The sequence below is a fragment of the Castor canadensis genome, chromosome 1 (genome assembly GCF_047511655.1).
Source record: "Castor canadensis chromosome 1, mCasCan1.hap1v2, whole genome shotgun sequence".
Classification (NCBI taxonomy): domain Eukaryota; kingdom Metazoa; phylum Chordata; class Mammalia; order Rodentia; family Castoridae; genus Castor; species Castor canadensis.
This window is the reverse complement of record NC_133386.1, coordinates 80886563-80904240: the sequence shown is the minus strand read 5'-3', so window position 1 is coordinate 80904240 and position 17678 is coordinate 80886563. Positions and strand designations below refer to the sequence as shown.

Genomic DNA, 17678 nt, shown 5'->3' with positions numbered 1-17678 from the left:
TAAAGCTTTTATTGATTTGCATTTTCTTCCTAATTATTTCTTTATTCTCTGTACTCACAAATCACTTTTATAATAATTAAGAGCCTCATTATAATTAGATGTATCTCCTAACATGGCATGGTTAGCTTTTTAATTTTTCCTAGTTGTTTTCAATAGCAGTCCATTTTCTCATAAAATTGACTTCAATATTTTCCTGTTATTTTATATATGATTAATCATGTATATTTGAGGTTTACAATTGCTGTAGTGTTGCTGATTCCTTACTCAGAATTGTGATGTAAGATAGTTTTAAAACCAGTGAAACCGCAGGGTATATATAGATTTGGTTATTCTGCAGTTTAGTGTCTGTCTTTCATATGTGTGCTGTATATTTGATTCAGTGCTCTCATTATAAAAGCAAAATTGCTTTATATTGGGTGTCCAGATTATTTAATTTTTCTAAGTTAACCTGTCAATGCTATTGAGACTAACATTCCTAATATGTAATTCATAGTAGTGTTGGATTCACTGCTTATTTTTCCTCCCTTCTTTTGGTATTAGCTTTCCTAAGAATTGACATCATTCTTTCTGAAATCTTTCTGGAAGTATGCCAGGCAGGGGGAAAAATAAAGGTGAGCAACATTCCACGTCCCTGGGTGATAGTAAGTATGCCAGTTTCTCTCATCCTGCCCTTAATATTCACCAGTCAGAAGTGTCCCCCTGAGCTCCAGCGTACATTTACATCAAGCCCGCCTCCTCCCTTTTCTTTCTGCCCTCTCTTTAGCCATTTTTATGCCCTTTGGGTGATTTCCCGAGACCATTCTTGTCCATCCACTTAATCAAGACTGATGGAAAAAATGAACTCTGCTAGAATGTTTGCAAGGAAGTGTGTTCACCTGAAAGATTATGTTTTAAAAGTATAGACCTTGATCTTGAGTTGAAAGCACGAGGTAGAAATTTAAAAAGACTTGTGTGGAGGCTAGTCGTGGTAGCACATGCCTATAATCCCAGCTACAGAGGAGACCATAATTAAGATGGTTGGACCCTGAGGCTGACCTGGGCAAAAATGTTAGATTCTATCTGAAAAATGACAAAGCAAAACAGAGTGCCTCCCTAACAAATAGGTGGCCTGAGTTCAAACCCCAGTACCATCAAAGAAGAAGAAGAAGAAGAAAAGGAAGAAGGAGGAAGAAGGAGAAAGAAAGAATAGTTGAACATGCAAATCCTACAGTAACCTCAGATTTGAGTCTCAAAAAGTCTCTCCCAGACACCCATCGAAAGCAGCATCTCACCCCTAGAATCTTCCTGTCACATTGCTCTGTCTCACTGTCTGATATCTGCAGGGGTCTCGTTTCTTGTTTGGTGTCTTTCTTCTCCCAACAGGAGGCAAGCATCATGTGCTTGAGGACCTGGTCTGACCTGCTCTCTCCTGCAAGTGCCCTACAACTGAGCTGCAAGCCCAGCCCATGGTTTTTTATTTGTTTATTTATCTGTACGTTGGTTTTAGAGAAAGGGTCTCCCTATGTTGCCCAGGTTGATCTGGAACTCAACTGTGTAGCCCACATTGGCCTCAAACTTACCATCATTGTATCTCTGATTACAGGGATGGACCAGGATGCTTAGAGAAAGCAATATTCTTGCTGGTTTGTGTATTTTATGTATAAATTCTTAGTTACCAAAGCTGCTATATTGAACAGTTTCCCTCTTCATACCACTACTACAATTTGTTGACCAAAACAATTATCTCAGTTTTGTGTTTGTTAACTGCAGAATGGACACTGATAGCATATGCTGCTGTTCTTCACTTTCCTATGTTGTTTCTTTGAATAAAGTAGAGTGCTTTTTTTCTCTTCCTTCCCTAGGGGGCCTAAGGAAGGCATTTGTACTCATATATTTACTTTTAAAGTTTCATTGATTAATAATCAAGGAAAGTTAACTAACAAAACAGGTTCTCTGAAAGGAATCTTTCTTTAAAGTTACAGTGATTTCTATGATTTAGTAACTTTAAATTGTTCGTTTATTTGTTTGTAGCACAGAAATGGTTGTAGTTTCCATTCAGTGTTCTGATCCTTAAAGTCTAGTTGTATCCTCAAGGAAAATTATAATAGATTTAAAAGAGTTCATTTCCCATATTTGGTATGAACTATTTTCCTCTATTTCTCTCTATATATTATATATAAAAACAAGTTTTAAAATTTCTAGTTACAATGAGTTATTTAAATTTTTGTCAATGATAGGCAGCAGAGAATATGTCATGACCTCACTGATCCTCTTGGCCACATTGCAAGCATTTTAGGCAAAAATGAAGACGCGTGTAAAAATTTTCAAGAAATGTCAGGCATGTTTTTATCAGCACTATATTCACAGCAGCAACAGGTGGGTGTGCCTCCAGAAGATAGAATCAAAATCCTCAGTTTGTCATGATTCTTGTTTGTGATGTTAAAAGCTCAGTTCATTTTGGTAATTTACCATAGTTAATTTTATACATCAGATTAGTTGGTGTTTCGTTTAAGAGCCATCATCTCTTTTCATGAATGAGTTCACACTTATCAAAACATGGTTAAGCTTAAAATAGACATTAACATAGAGATTCACTACTGCTAATGAATTTTCTACTCGATTTGAATTTAAACACTTGTGAAAATTAATACAAGTTAGAATCAACACTTGCTGCAAAAACCAAGCAGTTGAAAATCAAAACTAAAAATAGAAATCATCTTGTTTATAATTGTTTTGATTTGTAGAGCTATCAATATTAATGTTAGTAGTCAATATGTCATTTTAATTTGTAGAAATGTCTTAAATTTGCATTTGATTGGGAAGTGTTGAATGTTTGATTATTTTCTTTCTAGATAAGTTAAAAATGGTACTTTATTTGGCATACTTTTTGATTCAGGCCTTCAAAGGATCAGATATTGATACTTACTTTTTAAGAAGGTTTTATATTCCAGATGGCACAAAGAATCTGCTTGTCTTTTTCAGAATCACAAGCTGAAAAAGGTGTAATTCATGACTTTTTAAAAGGAGGTCTTAATCTCTATGTTTTAAAGAATGCGTTGGTGACTTAACACTTGAATACTATATTTAAATCACATGAAACTATGGCTGTGCCATTGCTTAAGCAATTCCTGATTCTTTCCTATATTTTGATAGAAGTAGTTGGCTCTCTTATTATCTACACTTCTGCATTTCTTTTCTGTATCGATGTTAAGTCCCCTGCTTCAAATAATGATAGTATAAAGTACTCACATGCCTGTGTTTTTGAGTGATTAAAGAACCAGTTGCAAGGTGTTTGGTTTTCTCTGAGATGTCTTGTACTTTTAAGTGTCCTAGCACTGTTTTTCTCCTTTGGTCTGCTTGGCTTTATTTTCAGTACCAATGGGTAACTCTATACTAGCAGTTAAAGAAATTGGGACTTGGTTTCACCTTTCAGCTCATTAAAGAAGAACTTCCTGCCCCTGCACTCTGATTCTAAACTAATGCTCTATTTTTTAACCATGTTATGAACATAGATTTCTACCTAAGTGTGCATAGCAGACTGTTTTGGTATTTTGTGAATAATATTTTAACATCACAAAATCCTATATGTTTTATTAAAACCAGCTTTCATATTGCAGTTCCAAAAACAGTTCAAGTACATTAAAATAATGAGGTGTCGCAGAAATGTTGATAAAACAGTCTTCTCATGTGATGGAATGTTTAATTATATAGGCAGCTGAAATTTACTTAATAAATTAAATACAGTATTCATTTTAATAAGATTCATGTACTTTATAAAAATAGGACCTTGACTAACATGTATGTTTCCACTGAGACTTGGGAGCCCTAGCAGCATGGGTATAGCTAATTTCTCCTGTTAGTGCATTTGCCACTTGGGTACCTTTCTGGCTGTTCAGAGGGCCACTGTCTTTTCTCCTTGCCATCCCTCCTTCCTGCCTATCTCCATGCCTCCCTCCCTTTGCCTTTACTGACAATTTTTTCCATGCCGGTCTCAGCAAACATGTGCATCTTTGCAGCAAAACTGTACCTCTTGTCTCACCATTGATAGACTAAGCATTATTTAGGGGTAGTGTGTGTTTATGAAGGCTTTCTCCATTGTAGTAGGCAAGAAATAGAAGTTCCCTGTAATGTTGGATGAAAGTTAAGAAATGATGTTGGATGCAGGCATTGTCTCCCCCGCCTCCCACACTGTCCCCATGTGTTTGACAAAACCTGGTACTCATTTTTTAAAATCACGAAATTGTTTTTAAAGTTTTCTTTATTTTATACTTTTTACATTTACTCACATGACCACTCATTTCATAAAATTATGAAATTCTTAATAGCATTCAAAAAGCTATTTTTTAAAGTAAGCCTTCTATCAGTATGAGTGGTGTGTTTGTGTGGGTATGTGTGTGTATTTGTAGCAAGAGGGGATTGATTCTCTCTATATTGCCTTTTCACCCTACAAAATATATGAGTTAACCATTTTAATGGTGGATTTTTAAATGGTGCATTTCAGTGGGTGTGACATACGAAAATTCTGCCTATGCTGTTAATTTCCTTCAAGGATATCATAACTAAAAGTATGCTTACTGATGGTGTTAGAGGGTAATTTGCTAAAGTTAAAACTAGGCAGGTCAGTATTACACATAATTAAGAAAGACATTCGTCTCAAAATTTGAAATTAGAAATAAAGCAGGTTGGGATCCATAAAGTATTTTATAATGTCTCTTAAAACTAAGCTAAATTTTAACTTTTCTCCTTCAGCATAGATCCCCTCAAAAAAAGAAAAATCTCATTTTGAAATGTTGGTTTTGCTATTTGAATGAATTTCCTAAGTACTGACAAGTTCATTTTGTATGACTTTTCTTAGTAATTGCCTTGTTACTCAATACTGTGACAAAATAATATTTATTCATTGATGAAGAAGTATTTTGTTAATCTAAAGCACAGGTATCTCTAATGTTATTATTGTGCCATTGCAATTAAAAGTTTCTTTTCAAACCAAGGCTTGGCTCACTGCTATCAGATCATGAATTTAATTTTCTCTTGATACAAGCTTGTAACCATAAAATAGTGTTTGCTGAGAGGACAAAACTCTATGTGACATGTGTAGATGCTTCCCTTTAGTTAGAGGAAGCTAGGTAGGTTTATCAGATGAATGCTACTTTGTTGAAGTCTTTTACTTAAGACTACGCTGTCTCTCTGCCATCTACAGCATCTTAAAATTGGTAAGTATCTTATAGATAAAATCTAAAGTTTTTTGTTGGTGGTGAAAATGTCCATTAGTAAAAATTTATTTTCTGGTGTTATAGAAGTAGAATATGCTTATCTGCAAAATATTTATCTATAGAAGAAATGTCCAGAAATACATAATAATGACCACAGAGTTTCAGCTTCCATGTCACACTAAGGAGGGATGAACTGGTAGCAACAGAGAATGGAAACTGGACCTTCTTCAATTGGTCCAACTACTAAAATGTTCCCACTGAGCTCCTACGTTCTTGTTTATGTGCCTGAAAGGAACCTTGTCATAGAGACAGAGAGGACCTACACTGGTGATGGGATAACACTGACCATTTACCTTGTCTTCCAAAGTAGGACAGCCTCCTAGTGGTGGTGTTATTTCTATAAATTAAATTTAGGTCTGAGATAGGAGGATTGTGGTTGGAGGCCAGACTTCGCAAAAAGTTCTAGAGACCCTATCTCAAAGAACAAGCCAGATATGGTGGTGCCAATAATCCCTGCTATGCGGGAGGTAAGAGGGTCACAGTCATGGCTTAAGTGGTAGAGTACCTGCCTAGCAAGTGCAAGGCCCTGAGTTCAAACCCCAGTACCACCCCCCCCACCTCCCCCAAAAAAGAAAGAAATTCCTTTCTCAGTGAGTATTTCTTTAAGTGTGATGTCAAAGAATTTAAAACGAATTATTATTGTCAGTGGATGTTTCTTATTCACATGTGTATTTTTAGTTAGTGACAAACTCCTTGGGAATCATTGAACAATTGCTATTTGTATTGTAAATTAATCTTTAATAGTTTCAGAACATCAATGATTCCTCAATTTATTTAAAATAAAATGCATTTTTCTCCCAAATTGCATGTTAGTGGTTGGCATTATACACAAAATGAAGATAAAGATGTATTTGTATGACTTAATATGCCCTTTACTCCTGCTTTACAAATCAGTGAGTGGAAAAAATGACCCTTTCTGTTATTAGCAACTTTGAGTATTTATGAGGTTGGCTTTTTGAAATAATTACTAAAAGGGCAAATTACACTGTTCTCTAATGACAAATGAAGGATACGTGGAGAACTGTTAACCATTTCATTGTGCCTATTCTTTCAGTAACCTTTATTTTAGTTGCAATAAATCATGTTTAAGGATCTGAATTATTCCATAAAAATTTATTTAATAGCATGCTGCTTTGGGGTTTATGTTTTTTAAAAGTGCCTTGAAAAGAAAAATCCAGTTAGCAAGATCAAGGTCTTAGAAAATAGTAGGTTAGGAGCAAATAGTCATGGCATTAAATATACTTTAAATATGTATCTGAAGCAAGGTCGATATAGACCATACTTCCTTGGGGAGGTGGAACAATAACTGTTGCAGACTGCCTAGGTCTGCCTCACATAAGTGATCTTCACCCCATAAAATGCTGCAGCAGCCATGGGATTGCTTAAGGCAGAGACTCCCAAAAGTATTGTGTTACATAGGCTGTGCTTTCTCTTAAGGTTTTAAAATAAACTTTTTTTACATTAAAAGTTATTCTTAATATTTTTCCCTTAACTGGTTGTGAACCTGCCTAACCTCTTAACAAATTACCCTGGGGGCTAAAAGTGTGATTTTCATTGTCTGTCCTTCATTTATATATGGAGTGGCTGAACTAACATGGTATTGAGAAGCCTATGGGCAGTGGTAGATGAGTGGGGAACATCAGTGGTTCAGTGTTCTCCTGTTTTAGGGGTCAAAAGATATCTGTGCACATTTTAACAGATCTTACATCTTAAAATTCTAGTGAACAGATATAAAGCTGTGCTTTTTGTTTTTTTTTGTTGTTTTTTTTTTTTGGCCGTGCTGAGTATCAAATACAGCTATAGAACTTGCTCATGCTAAGACAAGTTCTCTACTATTGCCCAGCTGGCAATTGTAGCTTAAAAAAATACAGGCAGATTAAAATAGAAAAAAATTGACCCAGATAAGATAAAAATGTACTGGATGAGTGACTTACTTCTTTTGTTATAGCGTTGTTTTCATCTTTTCAGTGACATTAGACCTTACAATAACACTAGACCTTGTAATATGAATATTGATTTAAATAATGATGAAAGTTAACTATGAAAAATTTGCTTACTTTTAATTTTATATGTAAGTGTTATATTTGGTGGTAATTTACTCAAATTTTCCTATAATTTTAACTAGCTTAGCATTCATTTCACAAAAATTCAATGTAGGATTAGTTTTTTTATTTACACCACCTTGGCTTTAAATTTAACTAAATACTAATGCAAGGGGTTCTCACAGTATACTAATATTGTTGCCAAGGCGATGTTGTAATTTACATTACAGGAGAGGAGAGGGAGAAAATCCAAAGTCTTGGAATCTGTAGACAGCACAGCACTATGAATGATTGCTTACTTCTCTTCAGAGACAATGGAGGCCAGTAGGCAGTAGAATGACATCTCTAAAAGACAAGAAGAAAAAAAACCTAACAACCCAGAAATCTATGTTGAATCATCTTTCAGAGATGAAGGAAACAGAAGGAGTCCTCACATAATGAGATAGAGAGAGAGAGAGAGAGCTATTAAATCAGCACTATAAGAAATAAATAATAGCCCATGAGGTTTATAAACAAAAAACTGCAGAATACACATTTTTTCCAGTGCACACAGAATTGTTGATCAAATGTTATGTCATTGTATTTTAATAAAATTCAATGGGTAAAATCATGCAAAGTATGGTGTCTTACCACAGTGGAAGAATTCATTTAGATATTTAATTGGTCAAAGAAGAAATCACAAGGGTAATCACAAAATGTTATTAATTGAATGATCACAAAACACAACACAAAATTTGTTGGGAGCAGCTAAAGCAGTACTTAGATAAACATACCTAATTATAAATGCTCAGATTAGTTTTTTTTAAAAAAAGTCTTAAAATAGTGACCAAAGGTTTTAAGGTAAGGAGAGAGTTGCAAAATATATCTACAATAAGAAATGAAATAATAAAGGTCAGAACAGCTATCAATAGAATTTTAAAAAATACAACAGAGAATTTAACAAAACTGAAGAAAAATGAGTCTTAGGAGAGATTTATAAAATGTATAATTGCCTAGAAAGAATGATTAAGAACAGAGAGAGAAAATCACAAATCACTAGTATTAGGAAAGTGAGACTATCATTACAGATCCTACAAATACCAAGAGGACACAAGAGAACAGTGTAAGTAACTTCGTGTGCTCTAACAATGACCAGAGGGCCAGGGGAGGGTTAGGAGGGGCTGAAAGGGGAAGCGGCTCTTAAGCACCTGTGGTCTCCTTGTTACTGTACTAAAACCTTTACACACATTCTTTAATCTTCACATCCTCTCAATGAATTATCTGTTATGCTCAGTTTTACAGAGTAGAAAATTGAAGCAGGGGGATAGTGGTTATTAATGTTCCCAAGGACAGATAACAGGCAAGTGATGGGAGCAGAAGCAATATACACCTGTCTCCCAACCTACATTCTCCCTTGACTTTTTTTTTTCATTTTTCTTTTATTATTCATATGTGCATACAAGGCTTGGTTCATTTCTCCCCCTTGCCCCCACCCCCTCCCTTACCACCCACTCCACCCCCTCCCGCTCCCCCCCCTCAATACCCCGCAGAAACTATTTTGCCCTTATCTCTAATTTTGTTGTAGAGAGAGTATAAGCAATAATAGGAAGGAACAAGGGGTTTTGCTGGTTGAGATAAGGATAGCCATACAGGGCATTGACTCACATTGATTTCCTGTGCGTGGGTGTTACCTTCTAGGTTAATTCTTTTTGATCTAACCTTTTCTCTAGTTCCTGGTCCCCTTTTCCTATTGGCCTCAGTTGCTTTAAGGTATCTGCTTTAGTTTCTCTGCATTAAGGGCAACAAATGCTAGCTAGTTTTTTAGGTGTCTTACCTATCCTCACCCCTCCCTTGTGTGCTAAAGCTTTTATCATGTGCTCATGATAAAATGTGTTGTGAAATCTTTTTTTTAAAAAAATCTTTTTTTTAAAAATGTGTTGTGAAAATAGCAATCACTAATATCACTAATACAACTAATGAAATATAAAGCCTACTGGAGGCTGGGCATAGTGGTGCACGCCTGCCATCCTAGCTATTCAGGAGGCTGTAAGTAGGAGGATTTTGGTTCAGGTTGGCCTGGGAAAAAACATGAGACCTTATCTAAAAATTCTAAAATAAAAAGGGCTGGAGTTTCGGCTCAAGTGGTAGAGTGACAAGCAAGTGCAAGACCTTGAATTTAAATCACTTGAAAAAGAGGAAAGAAGGAAGGGAGGGAGGATGGGAGGGAGGAAGGAAGGAAAGAGGTTATTACTAGAATGGTTGAAATGACTCAACAGACCCCTCAAGAAAGGAAGGAAGGAGGGAGGGAGGGAGGGAGGGAGGAAGGAAGGAAGGAAGGAAGGGAGGGAGGGAGGGAGGGAGGGAGGGAGGAAGGAAGGAAGGAAGGAAGAAAGGAAGAAAGGAAGAAAGAAAGAACTGACTGACTGGAAGATCACTCTGCTGTAACAAAATACTATAAATGGAGTAGCTTGTAACCAAACATAGAAACTTAGTTGTCACACTTCAGGTAGTTGGGAGTTCATGAGAAGTTCAAGATCATGGTACTGGCAGGTTTAGTATCTCTTGAGGTTCTGCTTCATGGTTCCTAGACAAATGTCCTCTCACTGTGACCTCACATGGTGAAAAGAATAAGGAAGTTCTTGGGGTCTCTTTTACAAGGGCACTAATCCCATGTATGAGAGCTCTGTCTTTATGACTTCGTTATGGCCCAAAGACTTCAATTCCTCATGCTATTCCTTTGGGGATTAGGTTTCACTATAGAATTTTGGGGGAATGCACTCAATATATGTCACAGAGTCATGTGATACTGGGTCTGCAGTGAGGGGTCTTATTCAAAGATCCTTGGTGATGTTTTTCCTTTTTTTCTGTATTTAATCTAAAATGTAACTTTTTTTCTGTTTAGTATTCTCAAAACCCACTTTTCCTATTTGTACAGTTAAATCTATTTAAATTAGGTAGAAGGTTATTACAAGGAACTGAATATTAAGAGAAACTTCTTGCTTTGCTAAAAGATGTCAGGGCACTTGTGCAATGACTTGACTAGCATTTCAGTGATTAAATGGTCACTTTTACAAGAGAAGAGCAATAATACTCTGAAAAGTAGATTTTCTTTTCTTTTTCTTTCTTCTTGTGTTGGGTGGGGATACATTGTGGCATTTACAAAATTCTTACAATATATCAAATATATCATAGTTGAATTCACCCCCTCCACCATTCTTTATTCCCTCTTTCCCTATTCTTGAAATAGTTTCAAGAAGTATCATTTTTTGCTTTTACATACATGTGTATACATTCTTTGTATACACCTTCCTATCCCCTTTCTCTGCCACTTCCTCCCTCCCACTGGTACTAAACTCTCCTGTGCAGGATCTGTTCTGCCCTCCTGTTCTCCAGTTTTGTAGAAGGAGAAAAAAAAGTGACATTTTTACTTGTTTGAATAAAAGTAGCTATACAGGAAGTTTCCCTTTGATATTTCCTCAATATCAAAAATGAACCTCAATTGGTTCATTTCCTCTAATTTTGTTCATTCTTCCTTAGTTCTTTTCTTATGGTGGTTTCACCCACCATGGGATTTAAGATTTTTATACTTATTCTTGTATAGAGAGTATATCAACCATATTCAACTTCTTTGTTGAAAAATAGATTTTATTTTTCATTCTTCTGGGATATCACTTTTCTCAATTGTCATAAAAAATACCAGTTATATGCAACTTTTTGTCCTGATGTATTTGGAGAGTTTTTATACTTTTTATAAATGGCCAGTTCACCATGTGTCAAGCAAGTAGAATATGTCAATAAAAGACTTTTCTGATTGTCAGGTGCAAAGAATTTTCAAATGTAAATGAAAGGCAAAATAGAACACATTTTGTAATTGTTTTGTAGTCTGATTCAGCTTATAATACTTCAATGTTTACATTAGATAGTGAATTAATATTACTTCAGTGATTCATCTCAGAAATATGTGATACTTATGTTGGAAACTCAAGGAATGTATCTTTGCATGTATTGAAATATATTTTACATCCATTATATAATTAAAATTACTATACCAAATTATTTCTGAAAACAAGGTTTGAACTCAGATCTTTGCCCTTGTTAGGTAGGATACTCTACAACTTGATCCACACCCCCAGCTTTTTTTGCTTTAGTTATTTTTCAGTTAGGGTCTCATGTATTTGTGCAGGAGGGACTGGACCACAATCCTGTTTATGCCTCCTTTTTACCTGGGGTGACAAGTGCGTGCCTCCATACCCAGTCACTCAGCTTATTGGTTGAGAGGAGGTCCCACTAACTTCTTGCCTGGGCTGACTTTGAACTACAGTCTTCCTGATCTTCTCCTGCTGAGTAGTTGGGACTACAGACGTGAGCCAAATGATCTCTTGAGAATGCCAAACATTTATTATACTCTTTCATTTTGCAAAACATGTAGTTCTATAATCATGATGTAATAGCATGAAACATGGAGGACTGAGTGCCTGAAATGCTGATTTGCTGGCAAAGCCTGTGTTGTCAAATAGGTGATAAAAGTGTTTTCTAATAAGCAAATACGTTTGTTTGTTAAATGTCAGTGAACAACAAAGAGCCCTGTTTACCTGGCTGGTCAGACCCAGAAAACAACAAGTAATTCTCTTTCAGTAATTGTGCTTCCACATGTGTTTAACGTCAAACTATAGTTTGGATCTATTTTGTTCATTTACATTGTTAAGGAAAAATATTACATTTTTCTGAAAGAAAATTCTGGAATAAAATGAAGTATGAGCCATCTGTAAAGCAAACATTACAATATGAACATACGGAATGAAACAGCATTTATTGGAAAACTCAATCTATGATGGTGGCAGCCCCACTTGTGCTGAAGATTCACAAATGTCATTGTTAGCTGAAATGAGAAAATAATGCATCAAAAAAGAAGAAGCAGAAGTTCCAGTGTGCACAGGGAGTAATGAAGATAGGACTTTTATTTGATTAAAACTGGGAAGTAAAATAAAGTCATATAGCAACATGTCTTCATGGTATTACCCGAACTCAAAGGGTAATTCTTTTTTTTTTTTTTGATTTTTTTTAAATTTTATTATTCATATGTGCATACAAGGCTTGGGTCATTTCTCCCCCCTGCCCCCACCCCCTCCCTTACCACCCACTCCGCCCCCTCCCTCTCCCCACCACCCCCTCAATACCCAGCAGAAACTATTTTGCCCTTATTTCTAATTTTGTTGAAGAGAGAGTATAAGCAATAACAGGAAGGAACAAGGGTTTTTGCTGGTTGAGATAAGGATAGCTATACAGGGCATTGACTCACATTGATTTCCTGTGCATGGGTGTTACCTTCTAGGTTAATTCTTTTTGATCTAACCTTTTCTCTAGTACCTGTTCCCCTTTTCCTATTGGCCTCAGTTGCTTTTAAGGTATCTGCTTTAGTTTCTCTGCGTTAAGGGAAACAAATGCTAGCTAGTTTTTTAGGTGTCTTACCTATCCTCACACCTCCCTTGTGTGCTCTTGCTTTTATCTTGTGCTCAAAGTCCAATCCCATTGTTGTGTTTGCCCTTGATCTAATGTCCACATATGAGGGTGAACATACAATTTTTGGTCTTTTGGGCCAGGCTAACCTCACTCAGAATGATGTTCTCCAATTCCATCCATTTACCAGCGAATGGTAACATTTCATTCTTCTTCATGGCTGCATAAAATTCCATTGTGTATAGATACCACATTTTCTTAATCCATTCATCAGTGCTGGGGCATCTTGGCTGTTTCCATAACTTGGCTATTGTGAATAGTGCCACAATAAACATGGGTGTGCAGGTGCCTCTGGAGTAACCTGTGTCACAGTCTTTTGGGTATATCCCCAAGAGTGGTATTGCTGGATCAAATGGTAGATCAATGTTTAGCTTTTTAAGTAGCCTCCAAATTTTTTTCCAGAGTGGTTGAACTAGTTTACATTCCCACCAACAGGCAAGAAGAAGGAATAAAAGGAATACAAATAGGTAAAGAAACTGTCAAAATATCCCTATTTGCAGACGACATGATCCTATACCTTAAAGACCCAAAACACTCTACTCAGAAGCTTCTAGACATCATCAATAGCTATAGCAAGGTAGCAGAATATAAAATCAACATAGAAAAATCATCAGCATTTCTATACACGAATAATGAGCAAACTGAAAAAGAATGCATGAAAATAATTCCATTTACAATAGCCTCAAAAAAATCAAATACCTAGGTGTAAACCTAACAAAAGATGTGAAAGACCTCTACAAGGAAAACTATACTCTTCTGAAGAAAAAGATTGAGGAAGACTATAGAAAGTGGAGAGATCTCCCATGCTCATGGATTGGTAGAACCAACATAGTAAAAATGTCGATACTCCCAAAAGTAATCTACATGTTTAATGCAATTCCCATCAAAATTCCAATGACATTCATTAAAGAGATCGAAATATCTACCGTGAAATTTATATGGAAACACAGGAAGCCACGAATAGCCAAGGCAATACTCAGTCAAAAGAACAATGCAGGAGGTATCACAATACCTGACTTCAAACTATATTACAAAGCAGTAGCAATAAAAACAGCATGATACTGGCACAAAAACAGACATGAAGACCAGTGGAACAGAATAGAGGACCCAGATATGAAGCCACAAAACTATAACCAACTTGTCTTTGACAAAGGCACTAAAAGTATACGATGGAGAAATAGCAGCCTCTTCAACAAAAACTGCTGGGAAAACTGGTTAGCAGTCTGCAAAAAACTGAAACTAGATCCATGTATATCACCCTATACCAAGATTAACTCAAAATGGATCAAGGATCTTAATATCAGACCACAAACTCTAAAGTTGATACAGGAAAGAGTAGGAAATACTCTGGAATTAGTAGGTATAAGTAAGAACTTTCTCAATGAAACCCCAGCAGCACAGCAACTAAGAGATAGCATAGATAAATGGGACCTCATAAAAAGCTTCTGTTCATCAAAAGAAATGGTCTCTAAACTGAAGAGAACACCCACAGAGTGGGAGAAAATATTTGCCAACTATACATCAGACAAAGGACTGATAACCAGAATATATAGGGAACTTAAAAAACTAAATTCTCCCAAAACTAATGAACCAATAAAGAAATGAGCAAGTGAACTAAACAGAACTTTCTCAAAAGAAGAAATTCAAATGGCCAAAAAACACATGAAAAAATGCTCACCATCTCTAGCAATAAAGGAAATGCAAATTAAAACCACGCTAAGATTCCACCTCACCCCTGTTAGAATAGCCATCATCAGCAACACCACCAACAACAGGTGTTGGCGAGGATGCGTAGAAAAAGGAACCCTCAAAGGGTAATTCTGTTGTGTCATATGGCTTCAGTTAGCTAGAATGACATAATCTTATGTTAATGCACACTAGTGTAGAGGTAATGCCTCTTTAGTAAGAAACCTAGTAGACTACAGAAAGTATTTTCAAAACTGCCTAAATCTGCTTATTAATTGTAATTAAATCAAGTCTGGGGAAAATAGGTGATAGATAAAGAAACTAAAGCTTATAGCAGGACACATGAAATTTTAAAAAAGGAAAAGAGCCTTAGAGAATGTCCAACTGAACTATCACGTCCACTGCCCATATCCCTCCGGGTCACCCTGTGCCTTCATCTCATGCCTGTGAGTGTGAAGGAAGGGCACAGGTGTCTGCCTAAGGCTGGAATGCTCTTGAGGCTGCCAACTTGTTCATACCTTGCTTAGTAAAGAGTCTTTTCTTAAGGAAAGACCCTAAGCAAAGACTGTGTATAATAAGAGAAGCCTCCCACTTTGTATGTGTGTGTGAGTAATGTGTATGCATGTGCTTCCGAATGTGCATGCATGTGCTTCCGAATGTGCATGTGATTTGATGGAAATAGTAAGTCTTCCAACACCTACACCCTTCTTTGGGAAGATTATCCCTTGGTCTTTGTATTTTGTTCATGTTTTGTTCATATAAAATATGTTTTTCTCTTATTAATTGATAGGTGTTAGTTAGCTTTTGATTTAATGTCCTTGTCAGTAAGGCAGCTCAGTGTTCCTCACAGCTTATTTGTTTTCATCTAGGAAATTGAACCAATCTTAAGATGCTGCCCATCTTTTCATTATCATGCAGAAAATTTAGCTCCCCAGAGAAGAATCATCATTTCATTATTGCTTTTCCTTACTCAACTACATCATTGCTTTTTCTTACTACAACTAGGTGCATCTTCAAGAAACCATTCTATAGGATGACTGACACAAAGGGAGCGTTCTGAGAATGTTCATGTTTTTCAGTAATTTTTTTAAATCTTACGCACTTCAAAGTTTTAAAAATCCAAAGTTAAATAATCAAGGCAGTCTGTTACAGATAAAATGGGGTCATTGAAGTTTGGAATAGCTAATTAATTGGAAAGAGATATTTTTTCCTAAAGAGATTTTTTTTCTTCAGTTCTTTTACAACCATTTTTTATTGATTTGCTAGTATTCTATTTAAGGAAAATGAGGAACATAAGTTAAAATGCAGTAAGGGACAGAAACTTTAAATTCTCCAGGTATGTTTATTTGTGACTTAAAAAGTCTTTTAGTGAAAAATATCAAGATCATCATCAAAAAGGTAACAGGTCTGTGAGATATATTTAGACATTTTGGAAAATGTGTAAACTTTTTGTGTTCACATTAGGCATATTTGAGTTTTTATACAACATGATATAAATGTCCAAACTGACTTGTGATATCTCAGGGTCTCATTCTTTTTTAGGAGACTGAAGCACACATTTGGCAGTGAGGTAAATTTTTTTTGTTATGTTATAAACCATCTAAACAGAAAGTTACTGAAGTTCTAGAAAATCTGTTCAAATGGAAATGTGTCTAGATGTGTTTTGTACTACTTAACATAGCAAATACTTCTTTAAATAAAAAATTAAAAATATAACAATCATTCCCAAATTAAATTCTTAAACTACTTTACATTTCAATTTAATCTGGCAAAAATGCCAAATACTGCAAAAGACTCTACAATTACAACTAAGGGGTGGTCACTGACCTCAAGGAACTGTTTAATAAGAAACAAAACAAAAGTACAATTAATTGTAAGATAGAATAGATGAGCAAATTAGAAAACCAGAAATACCTACACTAAACGGTAAGGTACATAAAAAATGATATTTTTTCCCACTTTTTCTGTATAGGTCTAAGTATTTATTTTTATCATTTTGTTTTTATAATTTGGGGTATAATACTTTGTGTGTGTACGGGTGCCTTATTTCCTGCTTCTTTCATATGACATCTCCTGAACATTATCTCATATCCTAATTTTGTTAAAAATATTTTTTAATGATTATGAGATATTTCATCACGTGAGAGCATCTCAATCATTCTATTGTTGACTATTTAGTTGGCTTACTCACTGTATCGTCTTGGCAGAATGAAGAGCACATATCATGTAACATTTGTTTTAGACTGTTTTCTACTGTAGATACAAGAAAAAGGTAGTGTCAGGTCATTATATTGTACTGGTTTATACATAAAATGGGTCAACAGTACTATTCAGATTAAATGTAAAAAACCTTAGAGTTTTTTTTTAATTTCTTATTTACTAATTTTGCTTGCTATTTACATATATACCCTATACATGGTTTTCATAATTTTACCCAAGAGAAATAATATATTGTATACTGGCCATTATTTCCTTTAAAATATTTCTTTATCATAAGCCTGTTGTTTTGTTCTACTAAAAGTATAGGTTTATTGACAGTAAATTTGAATATGGGGGGCTATTCAGATTGCATTTTACCTATTATTTTTGTGTCATACTTTCTATACCCTCATCTTTGATTTTATTACAATATTCTCTTTGGAGTATGTCCTTATGTATCAATGACTTTTAGTAGTTTTGCAGTATAAATAGTGCTATCCTGTATTTCATTGCATTGTTTTTTGTTTTTTGTTTTATTGTTGTGCTGGGTGGGGGTACACTGTGGCATTTATAAAAGTTCTTACAAAAAGAGACTTATAATAGTTTACTGGGATGCTGTAAAGAGTAAATTATTTAAATAAATGTAACACACCTACACAATATCTGACCCTTAGTAGAAACAGAATAAATAGCAACTTCCTTTTCTTTCCTTCCTCTTTGTACCACAAGTTGGAGCATAAACTGGCCTGTAGAAGATTCTATTAAGGAAACTCCTCTGTCACTTATAGCCTTTGTAAAAGTAAATGTATTTGCCAGGGTATCTCCCCCATTAAATGGATCGTTAGACTACGGTGACTTCTAAGGTTTCATTCACAGGCTGTGATTTTAAGATTCTGAAACAGTGGAAATAACTGGTAAGTTTTGGTAGGTAGTACAGTCTCAAGTTTAGGATTGATTTTGACAGCTAAATCATAAAACAGATGTTAAAATATTTGCAAACCCT

General features: G+C 35.3%; 1 protein-coding gene across 4 annotated transcripts in view; it reads left to right on the top strand.

Annotated features, from left to right (window-relative positions):
- The window catches only part of Bckdhb (branched chain keto acid dehydrogenase E1 subunit beta), a 184720-nt gene that overhangs the window by 140524 nt on the left and 26518 nt on the right, over window positions 1–17678 (top strand). The window lies entirely within an intron of this gene.